Source organism: Pseudophryne corroboree, chromosome 7 (assembly GCF_028390025.1).
Source record: "Pseudophryne corroboree isolate aPseCor3 chromosome 7, aPseCor3.hap2, whole genome shotgun sequence".
Taxonomy (NCBI): Eukaryota; Metazoa; Chordata; class Amphibia; order Anura; family Myobatrachidae; genus Pseudophryne; species Pseudophryne corroboree.
In genome coordinates this window covers 296385828-296394850 of record NC_086450.1, presented here as the reverse complement: position 1 = coordinate 296394850, position 9023 = coordinate 296385828, and the positions used below count along the sequence as shown (strand labels likewise).

The 9023-nt window shown below is 48.0% G+C and overlaps 1 pseudogene; it reads right to left on the bottom strand.

Moving 5' to 3' along the window:
- Positions 1-8639: 8639 nt before the first annotated feature.
- LOC134946228 (5S ribosomal RNA) lies at positions 8640-8758 on the bottom strand (annotated as a pseudogene).
- Between the last annotated feature and the right edge of the window lie 265 nt (positions 8759-9023).

Here is a 9023-nt window from a genome sequence, read left to right as displayed (position 1 = left end):
CATGTGTACGTACACGCGTGACACCTGACGCACACACATGTGTATGTACAAGCGCGACACCTGGCACACACACACACTTGCATGTACACGCCTGACACACACACACAAGTGTACGTACACGCGCTTCACCTGACACACATGTGTACGTACACGTGCGGCACCTGACACACACACACACGTACGTACACGCGCGACACCTGACACACACACACACATGTACATGTGCGACACCTGACAAGCACACGTGTACGTACACGCGCGACACACACACACACTCATGTGTACGTACACGTGCGACACCTGACACACACACGTGTATGTACAAGCGCGACACCTGGCACACACACACACGTGTACGTACACGCCTGACACACACACACACATGTACGTACACGCGCTTCACCTGACACACACATGTACGTACATGCGCGGCACCTGACACACACACACACACACGTGCGTGTACGTACACGCGCGACACCTGACACACACAGGTACATGAGCGACACCTGACAACGCGCGACACCTGACAAACACACGTGTACGTACACGCGCGACACCTGACAAACACACGTGTACGTACACGCGCGACACCTGACAAACACACGTGTACGTACACGCACGACACCTGACACACACGTGTACATACACGCGCGACACCTGACACACACGTGTACATACACGCACGACACCTGACACACACGTGTGAGTACACGCGCGACACCTGTCACACGTGTACATAAACACGCGACACCTGACACACACGTGTACGTACACACGCGACACCTGACACACACGTGTACATATACGTGCGACACCTGACACACACGTGTACGTACATGTGCGACTCCTGACACATGTACGTACACGCGCGACACCTGACACACACACACGTGTACGTACACGCGCGACACCTGACACACACGTGTACATACACGTGCGACACCTGACACACACGTGCACATAAACGCACGACACCTGACACACACGTGTGAGTACACGCGCGACACCTGTCACACACGTGTACATACACGCGCGACACCTGACACACACGTGTACGTACACGCGCGACACCTGACACACACGTGTACGTACACGCGCGACACCTGACACACACGTGTACATATACGTGCGACACCTGACACACACGTGTACGTACATGCGCGACACCTGACACACATATGTACACGCGCGACACCTGACACACACACATGTGTATGTACACGCACGACACCTGACACACACATGTGTACGTACACGCGCGACACCTGACACACACTCACGTACGCACTGTATGCTTATACGTACACGCGCGGCACCCCACCCACCCGTGGACGTACATGCGCTGCACCACACACATGTACGTACATGCGCGGCACCTGACACACACGTGTACATACATGCACGGCACCTGACACACACACATAAACATGCAGCACCTGACACACACACATAAACATGCAGCACCTGACACACACAAACACGCAGCACCTGACAAACAACACACACACAAACATGCAGCACCTGAAACACACACACACCCACATAGCATTTACGCAGCACCTGGCACACATGCACATATACACAGACGTAGCATTTAACAAACACACACACATGTACACGTGCGGCACCTGACACACACATATATATATGCGCGCCACCTGACACACACACATACGTACGCCAACTGACACACACATATATATACATGTGGCACCTGAAACACACATATATACGTGCGGCACCTGACAGACACATATATATATATATACGCATGGCACCGGAAGCACACACACATATATGCGCAGCACCTGACACACACATATATACGCGCAGCACCTGACAAACAACACACACAAACACGCAGCACCTGACACACACACACATAAACACGCAGCACCTGACACATAAACACGTAAACATGCAGCACCTGACACACACACACGCGCACACATATACATGCAGCACCTGACACACACACACACACATATACACGCAGCTCCTGAAACACACACACACACCCACATAGCATTTACGCAGCACCTGGCACACATGCACATATACACAGACATAGCATTTAACAAACACACACACATGTACATGCGCGGCACCTGACACACACATATATATGCACGCCACCTGACACACACACATGTATGTACACGCGCTTCACCTGACACACACACATACGTACATGCGCAGCACCTGACACACACACACACGTGCGTGTACGTACGCGTGCGACACCTGACACACACACACACACACGTACATGAGCGACACCTGACAACGCGCGACACCTGACAAACACACGTGTACGTACACGCGTGACACCTGACAAACACACGTGTACGTACACGCGCGACACCTGACACACACGTGTACATACATGCACGGCACCTGACACACACACATAAACATGCAGCACCTGACACACACACATAAATATGCAGCACCTGACACACACAAACATGCAGCACCTGACAAACAACACACACACAAACACGCAGCACCTGAAACACACACACCCACATAGCATTTACGCAGCACCTGGCACACATGCACATATACACAGACGTAGCATTTAACAAACACACACACACATGTACACGTTCGGCACCTGACACACACATATATATGCGCGCCACCTGACACACACACATACGTGCGCCAACTGACACACACATATATACATGTGGCACCTGAAACACACATATATACGTGCGGCACCTGACACACACACATATATATATACGCACGGCAACGGAAGCACACACACATATATGCACAGCACCTGACACACACATATATACGCGCAGCACCTGACAAACAACACACACAAACACGCAGCACCTGACACACACACACACATAAACACGCAGCACCTGACACACAAACACATAAACACGCAGCACCTGACACACACACACATTAACACGCAGCACCTGACACACACACACGCACACATATACATGCAGCACCTGACACACACACACATATACACGCAGCTCCTGAAACACACACACACCCACATAGCATTTACGCAGCACCTGGCACACATGCACATATACACAGACATAGCATTTAACAAACACACACACATGTACACGCGCGGCACCTGACACACACATATATATGCACGCCACCTGACACACACACATGTACGTACACACGCTTCATCTGACACACACACATGTACGTACATGCGCGGCACCTGACACACACACACACACACGTGCGTATACGTACACGCGCGACACCTGACACACACACACACATGTACATGAGCGACGCCTGACAACGCGCGACACCTGACAAACACACGTGTACGTACATGCGTGACACCTGACAAACACACGTGTACGTACACGCGTGACACCTGACAAACACACGTGTACGTACACGCGTGACACCTGACAAACACACGTGTAAGTACACGCGCGACACACACACACGTGTACGTACACGTGCGACACCTGATACACACATGTACGTACACGTGTGACACCTGACACACACATATACATACACGTGCGACACCTGACACACACTTGTACATACATGCACGACACCTGACACACACGTGTGAGTACACGCGCGACACCTGACACACATGTGTATGTACACGTGCGACACCTGACACACACGTGTAGGTACACGCGCGACACCTGACACACACACATGTGTATGTACACGCGCGACACCTGACATACACACGTGTACGTACACGCTCGACACCTGACACACACTCACGTACGCACTGTATGCTTATACGTACATGTGCGGCACCCCACCCACCCGTGGACGTACATGCGCGGCACCACACACACATGTACGTACATGCGCGGCACCTGACACACACGTGTACATACATGCACGGCACCTGACACACACACCTAAACATACAGCACCTGACACACACACATAAATATGCAGCACCTGACACACACAAACACGCAGCACCTGACAAACAACACACACACAAACACGCAGCACCTGAAACACACACACACACACACCCACATAACATTTACGCAGCACCTGGCACACATGCACATATACACAGACGTAGCATTTAACAAACACACACACATGTACACGTGCGGCACCTGACACACACATATATATGCGCGCCACCTGACACACACACATACGTGCGCCAACTGACACACACATATATACATGTGGCACCTGAAACACACATATATACGTGCGGCACCTGACACACACATATATATATATATATATATGCACGGCACCGGAAGCACACACACATATATGCGCAGCACCTGACACACACACATATATACGTGCAGCACCTGACAAACAACACACACAAACACGCAGCACCTGACACATAAACACATAAACACGCAGCACCTGACACACACACACATAAACACGCAGCACCTGACACACACACACACACACACACATATACACACAGCTCCTGAAACACACACACACACCCACATAGCATTTCTGCAGCACATGGCACACATGCACATATACACAGACATAGCATTTAACAAACACACACACATGTACATGCGCGGCACCTGACACACACATATATATGCGCGCCACCTGACACACACACATACGTGCGCCAACTGACACACACATATATACATGCGGCACCTGACACACACATGTATACGTGCGGCACCTGACACACACATATATATATATATGCACGGCACCTGAAGCACACACACATATATGCGCAGCACCTGACAAACACACATAGATATATAAGCACGGCACATGACACACACACACACGTACATGCATGGCACCTCACACGTACATGCAATGCATTTCACACATGCCTCTAGCCTCAGTCACAGACTGCTGCCGCCTACTCCCTCCTTGCATCATCCACAAAGGCAGCAAAGTATTTTGACCGAAGTTAAAAGTATAACAATTCTGTTTGGTAAATAAAATTATTTTTTGCATTTTGCACTGAACAGTGATGTTATACGAACATTTTCATTAAACATTTAAAAAATCAAATGTTTATTCTTACAGTGAAGTTTTTACATTTCTGAATTAAAAAAAATAAATTGAAAAAAAGCTATGAAATTCCATAGACAAAAAAACCTTACGGTTTCACATGTCCCATTAAGGCTTCTTACACATGATCTGGCATTTCGGAAACCTGTTGTAACTCTTCCACTCAAACTCCAAAAAGCAATGAAATTCCGATCATTAAGGTTGACGCCTTAATGGACGTGTTGCTTGTGCAATACAGATATGGTATGCCATCACAGCCTGTGGGTAAGTGCAGATTCAGCACTCTCACAGAGTGAGATTGCTGTCACTCACACAATGGTGGAGCTGCTAATTCACAGATTTGTGTGCTCATTGGAATACACACATGCAGTCTATGCAACTGAAGGTCTGAGCGGAAGACAAAGCTGCACAGATGAGGTATGAGTGGTGTTGATTGGAGGGAGGAGACAGAGTGGTGTGGATGGGGGAACAGAAGTGTGTGGATAGAGGGAACACTAAGCAGCACTGATGGGGGGGACAAAGAAACACTGGGTAATTCAGGCTGCAGCGATCACAGTCTGAATTAGTTTGTGGGGTGCGTACGTGCAATGGCCGCACTGCCCTTGCGTACCCCGGGAACCCAGTGAGATGCTATCAGCATCTCACTCGCTGCAATCACCCTGCCTGATTGACAGGCAGAGGCAGTTGCGGGGAAGGTGGGGTGTGTGCCAACGGCGTTAGAATGCCGTTGGTGGGGCAAGGTCTGCACAACTGAGGCGTTTCCGGACCATTGGGGGGGGGCGGGCTGCGGCGGATATCCCCCTGCCAAGAGTGCAGGAGCTGCGCTGCCAAGGAGCAACTTGTCAGGTACAAAAGCATCGCCACCGTGCAATGCTTTTATACCTGTGGGGGGTAGGGGGGGAGGGCCTGACAAGCGGGGCGGACTAGCCCTGTGCGTCCCCCCACATGTCAGAGTAAATGATCGTAGAATAGCACATCTACGATCAACTCTGAATTACCCCCACAGATGGGGGGAGGTAAGACAGAGTACAACAGATGGGGGAAAGACAGTGGCACAGATGGTGGGGAGACAGCTGTGTGGATGGGTGAACAGTGCCATGTGGATCAGGGGGAAAGAGCAGTACAGATGGAAAGAAACGGCACGGATGAGGAAGGCAGAGCAGCATGGATGAGGGGAATACAGTCCCAACATCGGAGGGGATAAGTATTTTTACCTTCCCTTGGCGGGTGGCAGCTAGGCCTAATCCTTGGGGGGAAGTGGGGTTGCCCTATCCAACCCACCCAATAGTGACCCACAAAACTTACCTTCAGGATGTCAGCTACATGAATAGGGTAAGAGTGGTGTGGATAGGGGGTAGATTAAGCAACAAGTATGGGAAGGGAGACAGTGGTGCGGATGGGGGAAACGATGCAGATGGGTTGAAAACACTGGCACGGATGGGTAGAAAACTGGTACAGATGGGAGAGAAGACAGTGTGCCATGTATTGGAGGAGGCAGAGTGACATTGAAGAGGGAAACACTGAGCAGCACAGAGAGAAGGAAACGGTGGTACAGACAAGGCACAGGTGGGGAAAGACAGATGGTGCAGATAAGTTAGTACAGACTCACACAGATGGGAAAACACAGCAGTAGGGATTAGGGAAGACAGAGCAGCATGGGGTGTATAGGGGAAGTAAGTGTAGATGCATAGACCGTAGATGGGGTATTATAGTTTTAGCAATTAACCAAGATGTTTGAGGGAGCTAAATGTGTATACTAAGTGAGATGGATGTATGGAGCGAGAAGGCTGTTGTAACAAGGTGGGATTGTTGTGGTGACCGAATGGGATGGTTGTGGGCACTGTGTGGGATGGGAGCACCACAAAACTGCTCAGACCTTCAGTTGCATAGACTGCATGTGTGTATTCCAATGAGCACACAAATCTGTGAATTAGCAGCTCCACCATTGTGTGAGTGACAGCAATCTCACTCTGTGAGAGTGCTGAATCTGCACTTACCCACAGGCTGTGGTGGCATACCATATCTGTATTGCACAAGGAACACGTCCATTAAGGCATCAGCCTTAATGATCGGAATTTCATTGTTTTTTGGAGTTTGATTGGAAGAGTTACAACAGGTTTCTGAAATGCCAGATCATGTGTAAGAAGCCTTAATGAAACCGTAAGGTTTTTTGTCTATGGAATATATATGCATTGTGTGTGTTTGTGTGTTTATACACAGTGCATCGGGAAAGTATTCACAGCGCTTCACTTTTTTTACATTTTGTTATGTTACAGCCTTATTCCAAAGTTGTACACACAATAGCCTATATTGACAACGTGAAAAAAGTTTTTTTGAGATTTTTGCAAATTCATTAAAAATAAAAAACTAACAAATCACATGTAAATAAGTATTCACAGCCTTTGCCATGAAGCTCAAAATTGAGCTCAGGTGTATCCTGTTTCCACTGATCATCCTTGAGATGTTACTAAAGCTTAATTGGAGTGCACCTGTGGTAAATTCAGTAGATTGGACAGGATTTGGAAAGACACACACCTGTCTATAAAAGGTCACACACTTGACAGTGCGTGTCTGAGCACAAACCAAGTAGGAAGTCCAAGGAATTGTCTGTAGACCTCTGAGACAGGATTGTCGCGAGTTACAAATCTGGGGAAGGGTACAGAAAAATTTCTGCTGATTTGAAGGTCCGATTGAGCACAGTGGTCGCAATCATCCAAAAATGGAAGAAGTTCGGAGCCACCAGTACTCTTCCTAGAGCTGGCAAGCAGTCTAAACTGAGCGATCGGGAGAGGAAGGCCCTAGTCAGGGAGGTGAGCAAGAACCCGATGGTCACTCTGTCAGAGCTACAGCATTCCTCTGTGGAGAGAGGAGAACCTTCCAGAAGGACAACCATCTCTGCAGCAATCCACCAATCAGGCCTGTATGGAAGAGTCCTCCCATATCATGTACTTATATTGCTTCCATATCATACCATATAGGATTCTAGCCATTGTTTTAAATGTCTGTCTATTTCTGGGAACACTGCAACTTCAGAAGAAAAGAGATTTACAGAAGACTCTTGTGTGGGTGCACTCTTGTTTTGATTTGTTTATATGAAGATATTAAGACATAACTTTTATTATCTAATTATGTTAAGAAGAAATCCACATTTGTATAGTCCACCACAATTATTCAATAAAATGTAGCATTACACACATAGGATTCAGCCTACCAGCATCTCTAGAGGATGCCATATGAAATTGATGTGTCTGATCAGACTAGAAAAATTAGAGAGAGTGTAATCAAAAACTAATCATTACTAATTAGAAAGATTTGAAAAATTTGGAAATGTTCTGGTTAGTCTATGCTAATAGACTTCAGGAGGGATGTGGACACTCTAGCTCCACACCCTGATCCTATCCCACCAGCACAAGCTCAGCTTGTTTTAATAGGACCTTCAATGGTCAGTGAACCGGACTGTTATGAGGAGTATAGATCCTTAATGATGTTGACAATTGTCGGATCTATGACAATTAAAGGAAGACGGTACTAGAGGGGGTATTATAGATCAAAGATATTAGAATGAACAGAAGAAAGCGGAAAAAGTGGTGATCCTGCTGTTGGTATAGAGTCGAGAAGGTCACGAATTACAACACCGGGTATTCTCTGGGGGTCACCCTCACAGATACTGACCCAGCCCACCACCGTTTTGCTTCCAAGATCGGACGAGATCGGGCTCTATCGGTGGGGTATAGTAGTAATTTCTTGGGCCTACTATAAGCGACTCACCAATGAGAGTGCACCTAAGGAAGATTGGGAGAGATACAGAAGGAAAAGGGCGGATCTGCTGTCTACGTTAGGCACAGGATAAACCTGTGGATCATAGATGAGAGTCCGCAGATATATTGAAGTGAAGAAATAGAGAAAGAAAGGTAATGAAATGAGGAAAGAAAAATAATTGAATAGGGATTATGACAGATATCAGCTTTGGTATCAGAATAAAATTCTGTCAAAAATTGGAGTAGCAT